Below are 15443 nucleotides of genomic sequence, written 5' to 3' on the forward strand. Positions count from 1 at the left end.
CTCCTCCCGGCACTGCTGAAAAGGCACCCTAAGTGCCCTGCAGTGTCATAGGGATGTCATGCCCATGCTGCGCTTTCTGGCTGCAGCACGGCCGTGACATCATAATGGCGACACCTGTGTATACAGGGTGCCGCCATTATCATGGCACTGCGATGTGCTAGGGTTGTGGGGCGTGCGGTGGCAACCCTAGCACATATCCAGACCGGCACAAAGCGCCGGTCTGGAAAGCACCTATATTTACTTTCAGTTACTTCTCCATAACACCTAACAAAAATATTTCTGGTGACATTACAAAATCTACATTTAACATGTTCAGGATTAAGATATAAATATTAGACCAGCGAGCTATTTGCCTTGTTACGTGTCTACCACATATGAAAAAAGGAGCCCTTGTTATCTTGACATTCCCAACATCAGTTTGAACAATTCTGATATATTTTCAACAGGGTTTTTTTTTAGGTTAGATACCATCTGCACATTATCTTACAGTACATAGATTTTCTTTTAAATCACTACACAGAATAAATTTTAATATTTGGACCACATTTTCCCCATACAACCATATGGACATTATACCCAAAACTTTGAACCCACCTTATCATGTACTCTTTTATAGGCTCCCCCTCTGTCTCTAATTTCAAAAGCTGTTTATACACTTTTTTAATTACAAGGTAATTGTCTTTATACAACTCTAAATAAAACTCATTTTCTCTAAATTCTATGGCTGCATTTCTCTTGTCTTGGTTAAATCTATCCTCAAGTTGCATTTAGGCAAATTAATTAAGATCTTTGTCTTAAGAATCATCTCTCGATTTAAACTTCCAGCTGTTTTGTTCAGGTTATAAAAGATCATCATAAAGCAACCATCTCCAATTTTAATCTTTCTTTAATCATTCTTTCTTTTAAAAAGGCTTCCTATCTTAGGAAAAAGTCTCCATTTATACTTATAGCAAACCTCTAGAATAATCTTTCTAATTCAATGGTTTTTGAATTCAGCATAAACATTGATTTTATCATATGAAAAATAGCCATGTTCAAATCTTAAATCATGGATTTCAGGTTCCAAGAGTCTCATATCTCTAAGCAATATCTATTCCTTTAACCATACAAAAACAAAACAAAAAAACCAACAACAAACCTTATAATACTCTTTGACGTTAGGGATTCCCAAGTCACCTCTTAACTTTCACAGATTTGATGATCAGGTGATGATAGATTTGATAATAATATGTGGGGAAATAAACAGAGACATACCTCAAGACTAAACATTGATTAAAAGTCACACTGAAGAATAGGACAATGAGAACAGCATAATAAAATAAAAAAGAGACCTTGCTTTATGTTTTGGCAAGCCCAGATAAAAACTTATTAATTGGATAAATTTTGCAGAGGCTCAAAGGTCTGGATGTAGAATCTCCAACTGACACTACATTTTATGTCCTTGTTTAAAAGTGCTGAAATTCTATTGCAATTAGCTGGAGTTTATGCAAACCAGTCTTCTGATAGATTATTAAAACTGAGAAATAAAAGGGAAAAGACCACATTATTAACCTCTGTTGCTGTTCCTTCAGATTCACTTGGTCTCTGTGTTTAGCTGCACATGAAGTATACCATATCATCTGTAATAACTTGTATTTGGATCCAGTTAGCAGGCAGTCATTGTATATGGTGTATCACTTGATAGTAAAAAAGTAGGTCCAACATTACATCTTTCCACTCCTCAACCCTTTTTGCCTTGCTGTAGCTTACTAATCTTTTCCAAGTTAGCTCACCAAAATGGAATACTGGATAGGGACTTTTACATTGTTCTGCTTATTCAATACATATACATTATTAGGGTCTGGATTTTTACAACGGAATATGCCCATTGTAGAAAAAGAAGGTTACCAAAGGGATTAAATAAATGGGAGTTTTCTCTAGCCACAATGCCTATTCCATTCAAATGAATGGTGATTTTATAGCAGAAGAAGCTGCTAAATTGTATCCCTTGTGAGAAAGGTTTTGGGATTTTCAAAGTTTTTATGGTTCAGTTTTTATGGTTAGTGTACACTTAAAAGAAAATATGCAGACTAGCAACAGTTCTGTTAGTGATCTAGATACGTAATTTGAGTGAAATGAAATTATATTATTTTTGAACTTTCATAAATCAGACAGAGGAAGAAGACCTTAAAACTAAAGGAAGGGAGGAGAAAGAGATATGGTCAACTGATAAAAACGTATTTATTTATTTTAAGTTTGTATACACGACTTTTCACATATGCAGCTTTTATAAGCAGATTACAAAGTGTTTGAAAATGATATAGCATCAGTAAAGACATATGCAGTACTACAGGATAAAACAATAGAATTTGATGCCAGATAAATACATCAATTAAAACTTATCATCCTAAAAACCTCAGGTGGAAAAAAGGATTGCACTTAGTGCCAAAAAAATAAATAAATGACAGAGAAGATGCCAGGAGATTTCCAAGGGACAAACCCACAAGAGACCACTGATGTTCAGTGTATGACATTTTTATATTTATTTTTATAGAATATATCCCTCTTTGAGGAGTGAGCATACTTTTAAGTATGATAATGTCACATCTGCGGAGGTTCTCTGGCATTTTCAGAGCAGGCAGATGTGCTTTGGATCAGTACTGATGCAAAGTAAAGGTTAGTGAAAAAAAATTAGGGGAGCACTTTATATCTCTCTCACACAATTTCTAGACCAGGTAAGTACCAGGGTGAAGCTGCAATCCCAGGAGTAAGTCCCACTCACCTCCACAGGGGGTTGTTTTGTATACTGTGTTTACTTATGAGTAGAGAAGTATAGGATTTAAATGGAAGCTTTGTTTGGCAAAACAAATGGCAAGCAGAGGACACGTGCTAGATCAAAACTATATGCAGGGATGGCAAGAATTTGAAGATCCTTGCCCCTACCATCCTTGGTTCCTGAACCAAATTGTGACCTTGCTATGCTTATTTGTAAAAACAACACGCAACAACAAAATGAATACACTCCGGGCCAAAACTCCACATCTTACAATAGCTACAGTCTGGCTGCTACAGTATTAGACTGGAAAATGCAAGGTATTATTAATCACCTTTGTCAAATGGATACTGTATCTTTTCAGCATTGTTCTAAAAATACATTTTGATGTTTTCATATTTTGATGTCAATATTTTTTTTGAAACAGCTGAAAGGCAACTAGCACAGGCAAGAAGGATGGCCTTGTCCCCTGCTGAACGCTCCTTCATCCTTGTATAAAACAGTCCCATCATTTTATTGTTGTTATAAGCATAACTCAGTGAATAATAAATGTATTATTCTCTAAGGATGGTCTAATCATTGAGGTTATTACTTAAGAACTTGCGTGTTAATTTGACAGTCACATATTGTATCATTACAAATTGCTAGTGCAAAAGAGGAAAAGAAGAGGAACTTCAGCATTGCATAGAAAATCAAATTAGCAAAACGTAGGTTGAATTTCTGTATTTCAGCCAACCTTTCCAATTAATGGAATGTCACTGTCTTTTCTTTTTCCAGAATACATCCAAGGGTAGCTGTGTTGGCCATTTAGCAAATTCAAACAAAAATCCACCAAACAGTGATACCGTTATTGGCCAACCAAAACGCACAATATACATGTTGCATACTTTTGAAGCTTCACCGGCTTCTTCATCAGGCAAGGTGTTACAAACCAAACAGGAGGAAAAAATTGAAGAGGTTACTCATAGGCGTACATTCTGCTGTTTCTGTTATTCCTGATGCAAAAGCATGGTAACTTACTGAGAAATCCATTGCTCTTTGCCTATAAAGAGGCCTGTGGCCTCACAAGGATGGACATATATTAGATTCCAAAGGAAGAATCTTTGTTGTGATGCAAATGGATGTTAAATTTCCTGGACTTTGAAAATCTCCCAGTTTCCAGATGGCCAGAAGGAGGAGGTGCCAGCCTACAAGAGATGTGCCCCCCATAGCATCTAAACTAAGAAGAGAAACAGCACAATGCAGGCCTATGACTAACATCTTCATTTTATTCTCCTCTTTGGTTTGTAACACCTTGCCTGATGAAGAAGCCAGTGAAGCTTCAAAAGCTTGCAACACATATATTGTGCATTTTGTTTGGCCAATAATGGTATCACTGTTTGGTGGATTTTTGTTTGAATTCTCTTATTCCTAGTGCTACCAATCAAATGTCATATTGGAGCTATTCTGTTTTTGACTTGGTAATTTTTGGGGTGGGTGGGGGGAATGACAAAAAGATGAAAAAAGTTGGAACAAAAAAGAGTGGAAATGTTCCCATCTATACACACCACTCACCCAAAATTATGTGGTTGAAATGGCAACTCATTTGGTGGAAGAAACCCAGATCACGTGTCTCTTGACAATCAGCAAAAATCCAATCCTAAGTGTCTGGCCTTGTTTGTTGAACAGATTCTCCTGTTTTTGTAAGGCAAAGAATGAACCAGAAACCACATTTTCATATGACAATTGCTTGGATAAAGACACTGGAAAGAATTTAAGAACAAATGAGGTTCTGAAAAACCTCTGGAAGATGCCAGATATTTTTCTGGTATGCTTTCAACAATAAAGATAGCCTTGTTTTTAAAAAATTACCTTGGCATTATAGGTACAAGGAATTTCATGCTCAATTCTTCCTCTGTGTTGACCATTGAGAAACTGTGGAACTACACTGACTGCCTGGCATCATACCCTCCCCCTGCCACATCCCCCTCTTTTTACTACACTTTATTTCCATAGTACCCTTCTTCCATAGTCACCATGGAAAAATACCCTAAAGGCGCCCGATCCAGTCTGATATTGGAAGCTAAGCAAATCTGAAAGGTCAGATTGCCACCCCTCCCAAGAGATGCAAAGCTAGGAAAAAGCCCTGTAAATTCTGTCAGAAAGATATCATTCAATTATGAGTGTAATTATTTTATGAAATATGTGTGTGTTTAAATATGTTTAATAAAATTTGTGTGTTTAAAAAAGGGAATACCAAGTTTTGTCAGATATATTTCAGAGGAAGGAACTGGCAAATCCACCTCCTTCCCTAAGAAAACCCTATGAAATTCATGGGGGTCACCATATGTTAACAAGTGAATTGAAGGCACATACACACATACAACTTTTTGGTGGCTTTATCCATGTAAGGTCTCAAGAAAGACTAAAGCAAACAGGAAGAAGTCAAGGGGAAAGGGAAATGTGTTCTTATTGTGGATACCTATGCTAATGGTCTATGATTATAGGTCCAAAACACACTGCAGACATCATCCAGTTTGAGACCGCTTAAAGTGCCCTGGCTCAGTGCTAGGGAATCCTGGGAATTGTAGTTTATTGTGGCACCAGAGCTCTCTGACAGAGAAGGCTAAATGTCTGACAAAACTCCAGTTTTGGAGTCAAACTGGAATTATTTCTCCAGTGTGTTTTGGACGTAACTCAATAAATGCTAGTTGTTGTTATTATTTTCTTATTATTAGTGTCTAAGCTGCGTGGTACATTTTGAAGGAGGAATCCTTCCTTAAGGGCTGTATCTAATTTGGCACTATTATTGTTATTATTATTATCCTTTATTTATAGAACGCCATCACTGTCCATGGCATGATATAACTTATTGTTTCCCACTTGCATTTTACTTGAATAATGTAAACCACTTCAGTAGTGGTTTGAGCATTGGACTTATAGAGATCGGGGTTCGATTCCCCGCTCGAGTATAAAAACCCATTACTGTATTATTATTGGACTCATTGGACTCTGGGGCTGATTTTGACATTAAGGAGACATTAAAGTGAATTTAAAGCATCCTGGAAATGAAGTGGAAATGGCAACCTTGGTGGGCAGGTCACACTCTCTCAGCCTCAGAGCAGAGGGGGGCAAAGGCAAAGCCTCGTTGAATAAACTTGCCATGAAAAGCCTATGGAGTTTATCACACTGGGGCTGATTTTGACATTAAAGATTAAAGCGCATTTAAAGCGTCCTGCAAATGAAGCGGAAATGGCAAGTAATTGCGCGAATGATTATCGCACACAATTGTTCAAAGAAAGCAATATTTGGTTTGTCAGAATATTTGCTATATTTGATATTGGAAACGCATTGTCTCTGAAATCCCGGAGGTAAAAAGATGTGTTAATGCTTCTTTGTGACCACTTTAATGGTGGGTTTTGTGAGATGTTGTGTGAAACCGTTAGGCGTAATTGTGCGATTCTTATGGGATATTCGCGGGACAAACTCCCAATCTTCTTCATGTGATAAACCCCCGTGATAAGTTTGCCTTAAGGTCGCTATAAGTCAAAAAGGACTTGGAGGCATACAAGAATGAGTAGATAAATTTTAAAAAACTTGGTTTGATGGCCATACAGCTTCATCTGAATTTTTAATTTGTCATTTCTGATTCTGACACTAATTTTAAAACAAGATGTTTATTAGGAGATAGAAAGACACCGATCTAATGTTGTGTAAAAAGGGGGAGTTTTTGCCATTGCCGTCCTCTGAGGGTGAGAGAGTGTGACTCGTCCAAGCAGGATTCGAACCCTGGTCTGGCTCAGCGGAAGGCAAACCTCAACAAAAACCTGCCAAGAAAATCACTGTAATATTAATATTACTTATTATTATTATTATTATTATTATTAGTCATTATATTGTTAATTTAATATTTTAATATTAATATTGTTATTACTAATATTAATATTATTTTATACATAATATAAAATATTAAGGCTGCTTGCAGTTTGACACCACTTTTTAACTTCCGTGGGTGAGTGCTGGGATTTGTAGTTTGGTGAGGTGGGAGGGTGCAACAGAACTCTCTCTGACTCAATATCCCACAAAACTACAAATCCCACAATTCCGCGGGCCTTCAGCCATGACGGTCAAAAAAGACTATCACGGCCTCGTCTCAGGCGAGGGAGGCTTTTACACGAAGGCGGGAACCCAATGGAAGGGAAAGGTCCTGCCTTTCCTTCCCGCTGATTGGACGCTCTGCGTAAAAACGACGTGAGCGGCGACCTATCAGATTGTGAAAAGGGAGACACGCTACGACGCGATTGGAGGAGCGCCGGATTTGAATCGCGGGAGGAGGATACAACAAAGGCAACGACGGCTCCTTGCTCTGGGTGTGTTTTCCCCTCTCCAGCACTCAGCCATTGCTTTGAATGACGGAAGAGACCAATGACGTCACTCCGGTGGGGGCGCGCGGAGCGAACCAAGTGGGCTCAAGAAATAGGGGGAGCCGAAGCCCAATGAGGCCGTGAACCCCGGAGGAAGCGGCGGCGCCATGGAGCGGAGGATGAAGCGGAGCCGAGAGCGGTTCGCCGCCGCCATGAACGGCATTATGGAGAAGGTGAGTTCCCAGAATTCCCTGCCACGGAGCCAGGGCAGCTGCAGTGCCAGAACAGCCACTGCAGAAACAATATCCCACTTTAACTGCCCTGGCTCGGTGCTAGGGAATCCTGGGAACTGTAGTCTTGTGACACATCAAACTACAGTTCCCAGAATTCCTTAGCACTGAGCCATGGCAGATATAGTGACAAAACACACACTGCGGAAATAGCAATCCAGGTTGAGACCGCTTTAACTGCCTTGGCTGCGTGCTACGGCATCCTGGGAACTGTAGTTTATTGTGGCACCAGAGGTTTCTCCGGCAGAGGAAGCTCACTGTCTCACAAAACTACAGTTCCCAGGATTCCATAGCACTCAGCCAAGGCGGTTAAAGCGGTCTCAAACTGGGTTGTTATTTGTGGAGTGTGTGTTTTGGGAGTTCTGGGATCTGGAGTTTCATGAGGCATTTAGCCTTCTCTGTCAGGGAGCTCTGGTGCCACAACAAACTATAGTTCCCAGAATCCCATAGCATCCAGCCAGGGCAGTTAAAGGACTTGAAAACACAACAACAACAAAAGCTTTCTGCCTCTTTATTTATTTCATTCATAGAATGGAGCCACAGAACCAGAGGGACCCAAGGCGGCATACAGATAAAATGATTATACAATTCAAACAGCTAAAATGTTTACATATAAAATCACATGACAATATAAAATATAATATAAAATTGAGTAAAATACACTCATGTTAAAAAGAGTCTAAAAACCCACCTGCTCCATAAAACCACCCTGCTGTGGTGACTCCTTTTCTGAGCCATGATGATGATGATGATGATGATGATAACAACACTAAGAGTAATGCTAGTAAGAAACCCAAAACCTATACAGTCAGAGGATTTAGCAAGATCCCTAACATATTTCTTAGACTACGAAACACTAGCCAAGAAGACTTGACCTAACTGAGTCTGCATTTTCAAGATCCTTTCTGTGGCTAGTTACACTCACCCTGACATCTAAATGATGCTAATCTTATTATGGAAAGCGGTGGTCTCCAAACTATTTTGGACTTCAGCTCCCAGAATCCCAGACTATTGCCCAACATGGCTAAGTCCAAAATCTCTTAAAGGGCACACAGTTTAGGGACCACCGCCTTACAGAAGTACATAGTTGACATAGCGCCATGAGTGCAAACTAGTGAGGGGAAAGCTCCTTAAGAAACGCTTTATTATATAGCATCTTTTTATTGGCTCAATTTCTGTTGTTGTTAGCTGACCTGGACTCTACCTTGACTCATGGGGACCCTGTGAATGGGATATCTCCATACAGTATGTATATCCCCACTGTCCTCCACTACTCTGCTTAGGTTCTGCTAATCCATGTCCTAGTCATCTCTCTAGTAATCTGGTGTCCAGTCTTCCTCTCTTTCTCCCTCGGCCTTTCCCAGTATTATTGGGTCCCCCCCAGTGATTCATGTCTTCTCATGATGTGGCCAAAGTACAATAGCTTCAGTTTTGTCACCTTGGCTTCCAGGGAGAGTCCTGGCTTGATCTGTTTAAGGACCCATGTTGTGTATCCTCAGCACCTCATCGCAAATGAGTTTCTTTCTGCTTTTTTCATAGCCCATCTCTCACACCCGAGATGCATAGTGACTGGGAATAACACGGCTTGGACGATTCTAACTTTCATGCTTTACTCTTTGGGATCTTCTCTAGCTCTTTTGTGGCTGCCCTTCCCTTCCTTATTCTTCTTATCTCTTGACTGCAGACTCCATTCTGGGAGATGTTTGACCCCAGGTATGAGAAGGCTTTGACGATTTCAGTTTCCTGATTGTCTAATTCACATTTTTGTAGGTCCTCCGTTGTAGTTATTGTTTGTTTTCTTTATGTTCAGCTGCAGGACTACCTTTACGCTTTCTTCCGTGACCTTTTTAGTAACTGTTCCAAGTTGTTGATGCTTTCCGCTATTCATATTGTGCTGCCTACATATCCTAGATTGGTGATGTTCCTTCCTTCTATCTTCATTGCTCCTTCTGAGCTTAGCCTTCTATAGTTTGATAAATATGCTAGGAACCTTGCTAAATAGAAGATTTTATCTGTCGTATGAGTTTTGGATTTCTTATTAGCCAGCAGTAGTCTTATTATTATAACACCCAATAAAACAAAGTTATGCTAACGTTAATAGTAATAATCATAATACATTTTATTTATAGCCCACCTCTCCCTGCGGATTGAGGAGGGTTACAACAAACAAGCATAACAATAAGATACAATATAAAATTAAAACCCATATTTCTAATTAATCCCCTACCCCAACCCCCTTCCCAATCCTAAAAAGAACAAACTTTATGGACTGTCATGCAAAAATGAATAGTTGACATACTTCAGGAATATGGGGACCTTTTTTTCTTGTGGCACATGGACTTGGATTGGTCTTGGAAGTTGATCTGGCATTGGCAAATCTCAGAGTTTAAACTGGGGATTGACTGTCAAAGAAAATAGTTGCTGATTATCATGATTAGATACAGAGTAAGAGGTTGTCTGTGAGAATTATAGTCCAGTATCAACAAGAGATACTTTATTGTAAGATACTGTACCTACAATGTCTGTTGTAGATCTAATACTACCGTATACATGAGGTCGACTTATACATGAGTATATACAGTAAGTTGTCTACATTGCGCTTTACAACGAACAGTCCTGCAACTGCAGGTATATGTGTTTAGTACTTGAAATTCTATGGTGATCAGAGTTTATTTTATCAAGGTTTAACCCTGGCAGGTATAATCTGTCGGGGTCTTCAGAATCAACATAGGTTGAAATGAGGTGTAGGAAGAAATGTCCTTTTAATTTGATGTGATCATAATTGTCAGCATTGGAGGACCCAGTTCCCAATAACCAAGACTGCATCGTAGTGTAGTAGAAACAAGAGATTTATTCTGGTTATCAAGACAGAAAGTTCCCCGTTCTGGGTTCAGTGTCAGAATTGAAACGTTCCCCCTTGTACTATCACAAATACATTCCCATCCTCTAGCCCCCTTTTCCAATCCCAACCACACCTCTTTGATCCTAATCAACGAGCATGTTTCTCTCCTTTTCCTCCTATGATATCATTTGATCTCCCTTCAGGAAGAAGATCATCCCAACAACAACTCCTTTCCTTGTTTCCTAGGCTTGGATTTAACATAATTGATATCCCCTTCTCAATAGCCAACATACTATGCAGTGTTAAATCACCATATCACCATGCCCTCATATCTTCATCCCCGAATGTCATCATGCCAACATGATAGAACGTTGCGTATGGATTCTGACAATACTGTGGTATGAATTAGTTATAGGAATCTTTAGCAGTGATTCCCAATCTCTGGGCCTCCAAGTGTTTTGGACTTCAATTCCCAGGAGCCCCAGCCAATTTGGCCATCAGTCAGGAATTCAGGGAGCTGAAGTCCAAAACATCTGGAGGACAAATGTTTGGGAACCACTGCTTTAGAGGCTGAATCAAGTGAAACATGAAGAAAGGCTTGAGGGAATTAGTGGGCATATCCTGCCTCCTGAAGAGAAGGCTGTGAAATGTCATGATTGCATTCTTTAAATATCTAAAAGGCTGTCACAGGGAGGATGATACAGGTTTGTTCTATGCGGCCACAGAAGGTAGGACCAGGTCTAATTGTTTTAGGTTACGGGAATATGGATTTCGACTGAACATTAAATGGATCTTCTCGATGGCAAGAGTGGTTCGGCAGTGGAACCCATTATGAATGGCAGAGTCTCTCTGGAAGTCTTCAAAAGAGTCTGGACAGCTACCTGATGGGGATGCTGTAGCTGAGGTTCCTGCATTGAGCAGAGGGTTGGACTCAATGGCCTGTGATTCTACATGGAAAACATTATTACATTGGTTATTATAGATGGGATGCTTCTTAACTTAAAAAGCAAAACCTGGAGGAAGGATAATAGAAGTAAAGTCACATTGCAGTGTTAAGAAACATAAGAATTTCTAGATACTTGATCCAAAGCTGAGTAGACATTTTTAACTGAGAGGTGACTGCACACTGTACTTTTGGGAAATGGAAATAGATTTGACAAAACAGCACAGAGGTTTAAAAACTCTGGTCCACAATATTGCTGCTTTGATTGGATTCAGACACACAGATTTTAGCAGGTGCAGTCAAAGAACCCGTGTCCATGTATTGTTGGCCCTATGTAATTCAGATCAACATCACATCAGACAGGACTATTGTAACTTATAAATTGGGCATGTCCTTATTCTGGTTAAATCCATCTGGACAAGCAGCTTGTTGAAGTTATGATCTCAGTATAATGCACACTTTACACTTCCTCTGAAAACGTTTCCATATATCTGAATTTTTAGCAGTAAGCTGACCTGTAACAATGGCATGTCTTTGTTTTCTAAACCTAGTACAATTTCCCCTTCAACGATGATATGATTGTCTCTATCAAATCTTTGACTTATAGTACACCTGATGGTAAGCACATTTTTACTAAAAGTTACTATATTTTAATTTTAATTTGATTTTAAATTTATACAATACAATAATATTCTGAAATATGTGCAGACAATGTGTGAATGGAATTTACCCAGGCAAAAATCCATTAAGTTTTGTTAACTCATATACTGAATATTATTGCATTGCAAAGGTCTCATTCCAGTATAACAATATGTGTAGCCTGGAAGATCCTTGTTTTCCAACCCATTGTGTAATGTTACAGCTGAGCAGCTGGAAATAAAAGAACAGCAAAAATTCTTCATTCTCTTATATAAAAAACATTTCTATAGCAACATGTTTTCATGTACAAGCTTGAGGCAAAGAATGGAAAAGAAGTCAAATGCAAAGCAGAATGGAAAGGATACCACTCTTTGTGGAGTTATGCTAATTATCTTATTATGATGTGCTTTTTAAATAAACGTAAATTAAATGGGTAATATACAGTTGCCATAATATTTTCAACAATTCAACCACTGATTTCAACCATTTCAACCTTGATTTTATATTAAGGGATGATTTTGGTATCCAGGGGGAGTCCTGAAACCAAGGGCTCACTGGGGGCTTCCCCTCCCCTTGGTGATGATAACGATGGTGATAAAGAACTAATGGAAAGCAGATCCCCAAAACTACAGACCTAGTTCTCTATTAAATTGCGATTATAAAATCTTCGCATCTATCTTAGCAAATCGAATTAAAAATTGGCTAAAAATTTGGATACACAAAGACCAAGTGGGTTTTTTTGCCTAATAGGTCTATAAAAGACAACATAAGAATATTAATAAATTTATTAGAACTCCATGGCAAAAATATTGATAGGAAATTGGCTCTATACTTTATAGATGCAGAGAAAGCATTTGACAACTTAAATTGGAATCTCATAATTTCGGTTTTACAAAGATTGGATATTGAGTAAAATTTAACAAATTGGATCAAAGTAATATATCAAAACCAAGAGGCCTTTCTGTTAATAAATAGGGAAAAGGGGTTAGACAGGGATGCCCATTTTCACCTCTATTATTTATAATATCATTGGAGATCCTAAATAATAAAGCAGTCACAATCCTGACAATTAGAGACCGAGCTCATGATCTTGTACAATCCTTTCCAACTATGAGGAGTCTGAGTTTAAATTTATTAATGTTATTTTTAATAGACCTATTAGGCGAAAAAACAAAACAACAACAAAAAAAAACCCCAACCACCTGGTCTTTGTGTATCCAAATAGAGATGAAACCAGTATCTGATATGATCCTGGTTTCTGGTTTGAGATTAAACCACATTTCCCTGGTTCAGATATGATAGGAAATTTATTACATATATTTTCAATTGTGGAGCAACTGAAAATCAAGGAGGAGGAGGAGGTGAGGCAGAATGCTGGGCACAAGACTCAAGCTTGTTCTAAAAAAGTATTCATGATTCTGTGGTGCAGAAGAAGTGAACCTAAACCCAAATTTAGTAATCTAGTAAAGAGGAAGCTTTTGGTTTTGCCTAGTCTACAGGTAGAAGAGTCAGCTTGCGATTTTTCCTTCTTTTTTTCTATAGGAAAAAGGAGGGACAATACATGCTGTACAGTATTTAATAGAGGCATTTCACAGTCTCATAAACTGCAAAATATACTTTCCAAATGCTGTTTTGTTTTTTGTATCTCTGTTTTTTCTTTATCTCGTCAACCATCTGCCTCCATATGAAAGCCTAAGTTCTGCCACAGTATGGAATCACCCAAGAAAGGAAAATCTTAATGACCTTACAGAGATAGGATCAGGTTTTTTTTCAGTGATATGAGTGAATTATGTTGTTAAGTGTATATTTTGTCTTATATAAGTCAGTGTTTGCTATATTCTCCTAGATGAAAAATTATAACATTACATTTCAATAATTTCCTGGTACAGGAAGCCACTGCCTTTCTACTCCCTGTTATCTGACAACTTGTGCTTTTGACACTTGCAAATTACTTTCCAAACCAGAGGTCTGGTTTTTCATCAGTTCTTGCCTATGAAGGCTTGCTTGGGAATGATGACACTGCTTGCAAAGCAAGCTGAGGGGGAAAGGGGCACTAAGCTGACTGAGAAATTTTGCAAGCAGCATGCACATGTGTGCATTCAGGCACTCCCAAGCAAGTCACCATAATTCCCTCTACAAGGGTTCAGCTTTTAATCAGTTCCAATTTCTTACAGTTATTATAAGTAAGGGTTTCCTGTACTGTATTGGGTTGTCTGACGTCCCTGAGGGGGAAGCAAACAGGCATGTTGCACCCAAGCACTCCACCTGTCGATATTTGGGCCTGTCTGTTTTATACCACATTTATGATGATAAAAGTTGGTTTCTAGTATTGTATCATACACTTCAGTGAAAAAGAAAGAGAACATAGGGTAAAACTAAATAAGAAAAAATAGACATTTTCAGTAGTGAGCAGAACTTGAATGGTATCACTTATTTAACACTACTTTCTCTTGTCACTCATATTCATCATAACACCATATATGTTTAACAAAATTTTATGCATGTGGCAATATTGTAATGATTTTTGTATCATTTCTAGGACAAAAAATTTGGGGAGAAGAGTCAAGCTCTGAAATTATAGATCGTTCTTACCAGGTATTTAAAAAATGTGTAACTGGCAATAAGTATATTCTCATGCTTCCAGTTTCTAGGTAACATTGTGTTCTATGCTGTGCTCAGGTTGAAAAATCAAGAAATGTGTCTGGAATGATACATCTTGGCCCAGATGGCCCTTGGTATCCTTCCAGCTTTTATGATCCCTGAAAACTGCAGCATGCCTCCAGAGCAAAATTAGGGTTTTCTGTTATCTTTAAGATGAAAATTGTGGGTTTTTGTTTTCAGTACTTTGCCCAATGTATTCATAATGGAAATATGTTAATAACATGTAATAAAGTAAAAAGTAAAATTTTCCCCTTTGACAAAATTGTCAAGTTATGTCCAACTGTAGGAGGCAGTGCTCATTTCCATTACTAAGCCAAAGAGCCAGCATTGTCAAAGACAACTCTGTGATCATGTGGCCAGCATGACTGCACAGAATGCTGTTACCTTCTCACTAAAGTGGTACTTATTTATCTACTTGCACTTTTACATGCTTTCGAAGTGCTAGGTTGGCAGAAGCTGGGACTAGTGATTGGAGCTCACTCCATTACATGGCACTTGGGCCTCAAACTGCCAACCTGGTGATCTACTTCCCACCTTTTATCTGAAGATCTCAGGGCAACTTACAATTAAAATAAATTTAAAACATAGAATCATAGAGTTGGAAGAGACCACAAGGGCCATCCAGTCCAACCCCCTGCCATGCAGGAAATCCCAGTCAAAGCATCCCCGACAGATGGTCATCTAGCCTCTGTTTAAAGACCTCTAAGGAAGGAGACTCCACTACACTCTGAGGGAGTGTGTTCCACGGTTGAACAGCCCTTACTGTCAGGAAGTTCCTCCTAATGTTGAGGTGGAATCTCTTTTCCTGGAGCTTGCATCATTGCAAAAGTTTAAAAGATTAAAAATATACGTAATAGTTTCTCAATTAAAAACTGATAGTTTAAAACAGGTTAAAACAGTCTTGAATAATATAATCATTAAACATATTATGCAGTCTGGGTAAAATCATTTTGGTCAGAAGACTAATAAAAAG

The 15443-nt window shown here is 38.5% G+C and overlaps 1 long non-coding RNA gene across 1 annotated transcript; it reads left to right on the plus strand.

The window, feature by feature from the left end:
* Window positions 1–7021: 7021 nt before the first annotated feature.
* LOC121917223 lies at window positions 7022–14402 on the plus strand. The gene is made up of 3 exons (XR_006100985.1): window positions 7022–7328; window positions 11722–11788; window positions 14349–14402. It is a non-coding gene; the product is annotated as an uncharacterized LOC121917223 (long non-coding RNA).
* The last annotated feature ends 1041 nt before the right edge of the window (window positions 14403–15443 follow it).

This window comes from Sceloporus undulatus, unplaced genomic scaffold (assembly GCF_019175285.1).
Source record: "Sceloporus undulatus isolate JIND9_A2432 ecotype Alabama unplaced genomic scaffold, SceUnd_v1.1 scaffold_13, whole genome shotgun sequence".
Lineage (NCBI taxonomy): Eukaryota > Metazoa > Chordata > Lepidosauria > Squamata > Phrynosomatidae > Sceloporus > Sceloporus undulatus.